Genomic DNA, 9,842 nt, shown 5'->3' on the forward strand with positions numbered 1-9,842 from the left:
GTGAGTATAACAGAACTCATATGGCAGGCAAAAACCTGAGAAAAATCCAACCAGGAAGTGGGAATTCTGAGGTTTGTAGTTTTCAAGTGAATGCCTATCGAGTATCCAGTGTCTGTGGGGTCAGATTGTTGACATCTAGTGGAAGCCTTAGGAAGTGCAGTCTTTAGAAGTTGTTTCAGGCTTCTATTGTGAAAGGGGGGCGAATAAGAGCACTCTAAGCAGTGGCTCAGCTGAAAGCCTTTAGTTTAGTCACGCGCGTGGCCGTGAGCGTGAGCTCCGTTCCCTTTCCTTTCTAATGAAAACAGTATTGTCCGGTTGAAACATTATTGAATATTTATGATAAAAATACCCTAAAAATTTATTAGAAACATCGTTTGACATGTTTCTATGAACTCAAATGGAACTTTTTTGACTTTTTGTCTAGACTTTGTGCCCGCGCTTTGTGCATTTGGATTACTGAACTAAACGTGCGAACAAAAAGGAGGTATTTGGACATAAAGATTAGCTTTATCGAACAAAACAAACATTTATTGTCTAACATGGAGACCTGGGAGTGCCATGAGATTAAGATCATCAAAGGTATGTGATTAATTGTAATGCTATTTCTGACTTTTGTGACACCTCTCCTTGGTTGGAAAATGGCTGTATGGTTTTCTGTGGCTAGGCGCTGACCTAACATAATAGCATGGTGTGCTTTAGCCGTAAAGCCTTTTTGAATTGGACACAGCGGCTGAATTAACAAGAAGTTTATCTTTAAAATGGTGTATAATACTTGTATGTTTGAGGAACTTTAATTATGAGATTTCTGTTGTTTGAATTTGGCGCCCTGCAATTTCACTGGCTGTAGGCCAGGTGTTCTGCTAGCGGAACCCCCTTCCCAGAAAGGTTAAACACTTCGAAATTTGATGTTTGAGAAACATGGATGAACGTCTAATTCTGACGTGAGACTGTGAGAGCTTGTTGGTCTTTAAACCAGATGTGTGAAGAGAACCACAGCTGGTGACTCTGGAAGAACCAGATGCTCCTGTTTACACCTCCAGCTTCACTAATGAGATCCTCACTAATGAGCTCTCACACAGAAGGGTTCTTCAGCTGTCCCCATAGGAGAACCCTTTTTGGTTCCAGGGAGACCTGTTTATGCTTTCAGGTAGAACCCTCTGTGGAAACAGTTAATGGACCCTAAAAGTGTTCTACTGGAACCTAAAATGGTTCTTCAAAGGGTTCTCCTATGGGGACAGCCGAAGAACCATTTCAGTTTCTACATAGCACTCTTTATCTTCTAAGTGTGTAAGCCTAGTAAGACAGTCTTTTAATGAAAGGCATTTATGAATGACCACGAAGACAAACAAAACTTCAAAGTGCTTCCTCTTGGGCTCAGAGGACCAATCTATGTTTAAAAGAATATATACAGCTTTAATTACCAACAGGAGGCCTGGACCTAAATGGCACAGGAGGTAGTGCCAGGTATGGTAACAAGATTCCCACTGGTTGCATGGCTAATAAAAGTGGTTTTGAGAAGGTACTCAGTACTCTGGTCTTGCCTGTAGCTCTTTAATTGCTTGTTTTGATCCCTACTCCCCTAGTTTCCCATTCATCTCTAGACTAACGCAGCGACCCATGCAGAGGTGATCCTCAATATCCCTCCAACTCCGTGTTTGTTCTGCTGGCTAATACCTTCTGTGGAGATAACACACACACACACACACACACACACACACACACACACACACACACACACACACACACACACACACACACACACACACACACACACACACACACACACACACACACACGAGGTTGGAGTCCTAATTATCATGTCCAAACACTGTGGGATTACAGCCAGTTCACTTGAGAACCAAGGTGATATTCGATGTTCATCCAGGTCCCCAGGATGTCAAGAGATGCCTTTAAAACCCGGCCACTAGGGGCAACGTTGAGCGCTATTACCATCAAGTAGGCTTGTGGATGGGTATGGTGGATGGGCGTAATCCGCGAGCTCCGGCTCCGAGGGTCCCGTGTTCATTCTTTCCTCTTGCTCTGTAATTGCTTGTTTTGAGCCACGCTCCAGTGGTTTCCTATTCATCTCTACTCTAACGCAGCGACCCATGCAGAGGTGATCCTCAAAATTCCTCGGAACCCACGAGCTCCAGCTCCAAGGGTCCCGTGTTTAATTTAATTTTTTGTTTTAACCCTATCCCAAATCTTGACCCCTTAACCTTTAACCTTTAACCCCATTAGGACCTTAATCATTCGGAATTAATGTCTAAACTTAACCCCCCCCCAATTCAAACCGTGAAATCTTGTTGGGGATTAAAACTGTGATAGAAAGAAACACACAGCTAAACTGACCCAGGTAGATGTCAATACAACACGGCCCACTAGCTACTAATCCCCCTGCGTGATGTGTGCATGTGTATCTGTGTGTGAGAGAGAGTATTTGTATCCCTCCTTTCTTCCATTCACCCCTCCATTCCTCCCTCCCCCTCAGTTATTCCCTCCATCCCCCTCCCTCCCTCCATCCCTACCCCTATTATTCCCTCCCTCCCTCCCTCCATCCCTACCCCTGTTATTCCCTCTATCCTCCCTCCCTCCATCCCTACCCCTGTTATTCCCTCCCTCCTCCCTCCCTCCATCCCTACCCCTGTTATTCCCTCCCTCCTCCCTCCCTCCCTCCCTCCCCCTGTTATTCCCTCTATCCTCCCTCCCTCCATCCCTACCCCTGTTATTCCCTCCATCCTCCCTCCCTCCATCCCTACCCCTGTTATTCCCTCCATCCTCCCTCCCTCCATCCCTACCCGTTATTCCCTCCCTCCCTCCCTCCCTCCATCCCTACCCGTTATTCCCTCCCTCCCTCCCTCCATCCCTACCCCTGTTATTCCCTCCATCCTCCCTCCCTTCTTTCCTTGCTTTCTAACTCGCACCCTCCTTTGTTCCCTTGCTCCCTCCCTCTGATTTCCAGTTTGACTGTCTATCTGTTGTTATACAGAACAGTCCTCTAGACACAGAATGAGATTAAACACAAACATTCTGGAGCTGTGGGAAGTGAGGGAGGTGAATAAATATCTAATGTCTTTTTCAAAATCTCCTTCATAAAGCTGTTGTTTCTTGTTCTTGTTTAGGATCATTTAACACCACTGTTCCCCCTCACAGCTCTCTCAAGGAGCAACAGAAACGAGTAGGGAGGTGTTGGCCCTCACGACACCAGACATCCTTATCACAGAGTCATGGTGTGACAATAATGTCTGTGTATTTTCTCTCCACCACTGCCAGAATGCTAATTCAGGGTTGCCGTTCAGCCTGCATGTCTCACTTGCCTAGTCTCATGCCAACACCATTCTAATGTTCACATGTTCCAATATATGGCTCTGACAGCAACTATCTGCTACAGACAAGCCTCTGAAAGGCTTTGCTGTGGCGCTAAGAGTAGAGGTCCTGCCAAAACTATCTATTAGCAGAGACATGAGAGAAGGTTGCATTGCTGAAATGTTCAGGCTGTTCTGGTGAAAAGACAAGACGAGTAGAGAAAAGTGCAGTGTGGAGAAGTAGAATGAGGTGTGTGTTTGCGGCCAAAAGGTTTTCACATTCAGACTAGCCTCCTATCCTCGTTAGAAGCAAAGACATACAGTAGGAGTCTTAATGAAATCGTTTTATAGCAGTCAGATGGTCTGTGAAATGAAGCAGCATCCAGAATGCTGCAGCGATGAAGATGTGGAGTGTCACAGTGCTGAGAATACTAATCAACATAAAGTACACAGGAACTGTCATCTTTTACAACACACACACACACACACACACACACACACACACACACACACACACACACACACACACACACACACACACACACACACACACTTGCCATCAGATCACCGTGGAGACTGTTTACAGAACATCAGCTCAGCCAGAACAGAGAAACCTGGATCTCCCAGCTGTTACTGCTAGGCTAACGACCAGGGGGTTACTTCTAGGCTAGTGACCAGGGTGTTACAGGGTGTTACTGCTAGCCTAGCGACCAGGGTGTTACTGCTAGGCTAGCTTAGTGACCAGGGGTTACTGCTAGCCTAGTGACCAGGGTGTTACTGCTAGGCTAGCTTAGTGACCAGGGGTTACTGCTAGCCTAGTGACCAAGGGGTTACTGCTAGCCTAGCGACCAGGGGTTGCTGCTAGCCTAGCGACCAGGGTGTTACAGGGTGTTACTGCTAGGCTAGCTTAGTGACCAGGGGTTACTGCTAGCCTAGTGACCAGGGTGTTACTGCTAGGCTAGCTTAGTGACCAGGGGTTACTGCTAGCCTAGTGACCAGGGGTTACTGCTAGCCTAGTGACCAGGGGTTACTGCTAGCCTAGCGACCAGGGTATTACAGGGTGTTACTGCTAGCCTAGTGACCAGGGTGTTACTGCTAGGCTAGCTTAGTGACCAGGGGTTACTGCTAGCCTAGTGACCAGGGTGTTACTGCTAGGCTAGCTTAGTGACCAGGGGTTACTGCTAGCCTAGTGACCAGGGGTTACTGCTAGCCTAGTGACCAGGGGTTACTGCTAGCCTAGCGACCAGGGTATTACAGGGTGTTACTGCTAGCCTAGTGACCAGGGTGTTACTGCTAGGCTAGCTTAGTGACCAAGGGTTACTGCTAGCCTAGCGACCAGGGGTTACTGCTAGCCTAGCGACCAGGGTGTTACAGGGTGTTACTGCTAGAGTAGCTTAGTGACCAGGGGTTACTGCTAGCCTAGTGACCAGGGCTTACTGCTAGCCTAGCGACCAGGGTGTTACAGGGTGTTACTGCTAGCCTAGTGACCAGGGTGTTACTGCTAGGCTAGCTTAGTGACCAGGGGTTACTGCTAGCCTAGTGACCAGGGGTTGCTGGTAGCCTAGTGACCAGGGGTTGCTGGTAGCCTAGTGACCAGGGGTTACTGGTAGCCTAGCGACCAGCATGTTAGCCATCATACTGTACACTACAGCATAGCTAATCAGCACGGCGTGCTTCATTTATTACAACCACAGCTGCCTCATACAGATTGTGTGTGTGCGCGTGCTCCAGTGGCCTCACCTCAACAGAAGGTCCATGAAACATTGATAGAATAATAAATGAAGCTATTATAATTTTACACCTGTTGTCTCTGCATGGCTGATTTATAGTAACGTTGTCGAGGCAACCCCTTTCTACAGTGTCCTAGCTTCTGCAGGTACTTGCTACTGTATACATCTGTGTACATATGTAGTTGTTTCCATTAAGTATTGACACTAAATGTATATTGTTGCCTCATGTATAATGTATTGTTACATATTACATATGAAAGTTATCTTGGGAACAAAATAACTAAATTCAGTCCAGTGACGCCCTGTTGAGACCTTGCACATGCTGTGGCAGCCTGTTGTGGACATCAAATCACATCATATTCATGACCTGGCGGTGCTGTGGCAGCCTGTTGTGGACATCAAATCACATCATATTCATGACCTGGCGGTGCTGTGGCAGCCTGTTGTGGACATCAAATCACATCATATTCATGACCTGGCGGTGCTGTGGCAGCCTGTTGTGGACATCAAATCACATCATATCATGACCTGGCGGTGCTGTGTTAGCCTGTTGTGGACATCAAATCACATCATATTCATGACCTGGCGGTGCTGTGGCAGCCTGTTGTGGACATCAAATCACATCATATTCCCGACCTGGCGGTGCTGTGGCAGCCTGTTGTGGACATCAAATCACATCATATCATGACCTGGCGGTGCTGTGGCAGCCTGCTAGACCTGACCTGGTGGTGCTGTGGCAGCCTGCTAGACCTGACCTGGTGGTGCTGTGGCAGCCTGGTGGTGCTGTGGCAGCCTGTTGTGGACATCAAATCACATCATATTCATGACCTGGTGGTGCTGTGGCAGCCTGCTAGACCTGACCTGGTGGTGCTGTGACAGCCTGCAAGACCTGGTGGTGCTGTGGCAGCCTGGTAGACCTGGTGGTGCTGTGGCAGCCTGTTGTGGACATCAAATCACATCATATTCATGACCTGGTGGTGCTGTGGCAGCCTGTTAGACCTGACTTGGTGGTGCTGTGGAAGCCTGGTGGTGCTGTAGAAGCCTGTTGTGGACATCAAAAACGGATCTCTCAGGTCAGGGCGTGACAGTAGACATTGTTAATGTTGTAAATGACTATTGTAGCTGGAAATGGCAGATTTTTTATGGAATATCTACATAGGCATACAGAGGCCCATTATCAGCAACCCTCACTCCTGTGTTCCAATGGCACGTTGTGTTAGCTAATCCAAGTTGATCATTTTAAAAGGCTAATTGATAATTAGAAAACCCTTTTGCCATTATGTTAGCACAGCTGAAAACTGTTGTTCTGATTAAAGAAGCAATAAAACAGGCCTTTTTTTAGACTAGTTGAGTATCTGGAGCATCAGCATTTGTGGGTAAGATTACAGGCTCAAAATGGCGAGAAACAAATAACTTTCTTCTGAAACTCGTCAGTCTATTCTTGATCTGAGAAATGAAGGCTATTCCATGCGAGAAATTGCCAAGAAACTGAAGAGTCGCCTCTTCACTGTTGACGTTGAGATTGGAGTTCTGCGGGCACTATTTAATGAAGCTGCCAGTTGAGGCCTTGTGAGGTGTCTCTTTCTCAAACTAGACACTCTAATGCACTTGTCCTCTTGCTCAGTTGTGCACCGGGGCCTCCCGCTCCTCTTTCTATTCTGATTAGAGCCAGTTTGAGCTGTTCTGTGAAGGGAGTAGTACACAGCGTTGTACGAGATCTTCAGTTTCTTGGCAATTTCTCGCATGGAATAGCCTTCATTTCTCAGAACAAGAATAGACTGACGAGTTTCAGAAGAAAGTCAGAAGAGCCTGATGCTCCAGATACTCAACTAGTCTAAAAAAAGGACAGTTTTATTGCTTCTTTAATCAGCACGACAGTTTTCAGCTGTGCTAACATAATGGCAAAAGGGTTTTCTAATGATCAATTAGCCTTTTAAAATGATAAACTTGGATTAGCGAATACAACATGCCATTGGAACACAGGAGTGAGGGTTGCTGCTAATGGGCCTCTGTACGTTTCCAGCTACAATAGTCATTTACAACATTAACAATGTCTACACTGTATTTCTAATCAATCTGATGTTATTTTAATAACTGACCAAAAAAAAGTGCTTTTCTTTCAAAAATAAGGACATTTCTAAGTGACCCCAAACTTTGAACGGTAGTGTAGATTATCTTCCAGGTCAAGTGACTCACCCAGCAGTGGGATGTCAGGACCTATGATGTATAGAAACAGAGTGAATGTGAACATAACCCCTGGCTCCGCCGTACAGCTACTTGTAGACAAAATGTTCATAGCTAGTTAGTAATATAGTAGTATAACGTTGTCATTTACAATCAACAAAGTAGCTAAGAATACAAGTGGGTCGGATTTTCATTTTGTCTACAAATTACTCGTAGCCCGTAGCTAACAAGTAACGTTCATAAAAGAGCAACGATGTTGCTTGTTCAGTGGGTAGGCATATTAGCTGGCCGAAATTACATGAAAAGTGATCAAGTGTACAGTCTTCCCGTTTTTAGTTAGTCATCAGTCACTGTTGAATCTGACTTCTCAGATAATAGAGATGTTGCTTCTTGTTTGATGTAGCTAGTTAGTTGTCATTACTTTGAGCAAATCAAAAATTATTTACGAGTGGTCCCAACGATCGTCTGTCACATCAGATCATGGATGGAGAGATGAGAGAGCATTTTCAACAAGGAGCAAGAAAGGTATGTTCAGCAAGCTAGCTAGTAAATGACTTTATAAACTATAAGGCCTTCACTACCTGCATCTTCTTTGTATTGTTCAAGGTGGGCTATAGCCAGTGTTGTTGGAGTGACAGTACTGTTAAAGACAAGTTTAAAGACAAAATGCTACAGTTAATAAATGTTAATAAATGCCTAAATGTTTCACTGACTATTTCACCAGCCATGGTATTTTTCAACCCCATATCCCACAAAACCATTTAGGTAGCTAACAAGTTAATGTTAATTTATTGAGAGAGAGGGAGAGATAGAGATAAGAGATACAGCAGTTTGAAGTGTGTGTGTGTTTTAAAAACATTTACATATATTGTGGACCAAAAATGAATAAGACTGATAAAGCACTGAAACATGTTGTTTCCCGTCAGGGTAAGACGGTGAAGGGAATGGGCAGGCTCATGGATCTGGTGTCCAGCGCTGCATCCAAGGTAGGTCGTCACCATGGAGCACTCGGCTACGGTAAGAATGACCTAGTAGTATGTGTTTGTTAGAGGTCTCTTTGTGTTTGTCAGAGAGAGAGAGAGTCAACCATAATGACTTTCAATATGAATCAATAATATCAATATGAATTAAATCCTTCTTTCCCACTGCCATCCGGGCCTTCAGCAACACCAGGTCGCAGTCAACACACAACACTACCCAGTCACGTTGTTGGTTTTTGCACACTAGTACTGTACAGTACTATTTGACTTGTTACTCTACAGTTATGTTTATGTAACATGTGATTGTCTTGTAGTGCTGTGATTGGTGGTAGTGCTGTAGTGCTTGTAGTGCTGTGATTGGGTAGTGCTGTAGTGCTTGTAGTGCTGTGATTGGTGGTAGTGCTGTAGTGCTTGTAGTGCTGTGATTGGGTAGTGCTGTAGTGCTTGTAGTGCTGTGATTGGTGGTAGTGCTGTAGTGCTTGTAGTGCTGTGATTGGGTAGTGCTGTAGTGCTTGTAGTGCTGTGATTGGTGGTAGTGCTGTAGTGCTTGTAGTGCTGTGATTGGGTAGTGCTGTAGTGCTTGTAGTGCTGTGATTGGGTAGTGCTGTAGTGCTTGTAGTGCTGTGATTGTTTTTACTTAGCCTGTATGACAAACTCATTTCATCTCATCTCTCAACAGATGAGATTGTTCCACCTGGCTATGGAGACGCCGGTAACTCGTTCCAGTACCCGTTCCTGACAGCTGAATTTCAATGATTAGTATTTTCTTTCATGCCATGTATCTTGCCCAATCAAACAGATCTTTCTTTAATGTTTTTATTTTTAAGGATTTGTTGTTGACGGTTCATAACTGCACTGAAATGTACATTATTTTGGCTCCAATTCAAATACATGTATATATTATTGTACAGTATAATAAGTTGTTCTAGTAATGATTATTTAATGCAAACAATACCAGCAGTTACTGTTTAAAAAAAATATAACTATATTGATCATCTCTTTTAAAACAATCAAGCTGAGTGTTGCTGTTTTTCTTTCATGCCTCAATGTAGAATAATAGTGAAGACATCAAAACTATGAAATAACACATATGGAATAATGTGATAACAAAACAAGTGTTTTTGAAGAATCTAAGTAGCCACCCTTTGCAATGATGACAGCTTTTCACACTCTTGGCATTCTCTCAACCAGCTTCACATGGAATGCTTTTCCAACAGTCTTGAAGGAGTTTCCACATATGCTGAGCACATGTTGGCTGCTTTTCCTTCACTCTGCAGTCCAACTCATCCCAAACCATCTCAATTGGGTTGAGGTCAGGTGATTGTGGAGGCCAGGTCATCTGATGTAGCACTCTATCACTCTCCTTCTTGGTCAAATAGCCCTTACACAGCCTGGAGGTGTGTTGGGCCATTGTCCTGTTGAAAAACAAATGATAGTCCAACTAAGCCCAAACCAGATGGGATGGCATATTGCTGCAGAATGCTGTGGTTAAGTGTGCCTTGAATTCTAAATAAATCACAGACAGTGTCACCAGCAAAGTACCCACACACCTCCTCCTCCATGCGGAGATCATCCGTTCACCTCCTCTGTGTCTCACAAAGACATGGCAGTTGGAACCCAAAAAAATCTAATTTGAACTCATC

General features: G+C 44.7%; 1 long non-coding RNA gene across 1 annotated transcript; it reads left to right on the forward strand.

The window, feature by feature from the left end:
* Window positions 1-7,552: 7,552 nt before the first annotated feature.
* LOC115207066 (uncharacterized) lies at window positions 7,553-9,143 on the forward strand. Its single transcript, XR_003880900.1, has 3 exons — window positions 7,553-7,744; window positions 8,146-8,205; window positions 8,879-9,143. It is a non-coding gene; the product is annotated as an uncharacterized LOC115207066 (long non-coding RNA).
* Window positions 9,144-9,842: the final 699 nt, after the last annotated feature.

Source organism: Salmo trutta, chromosome 14 (assembly GCF_901001165.1).
Source record: "Salmo trutta chromosome 14, fSalTru1.1, whole genome shotgun sequence".
Lineage (NCBI taxonomy): Eukaryota > Metazoa > Chordata > Actinopteri > Salmoniformes > Salmonidae > Salmo > Salmo trutta.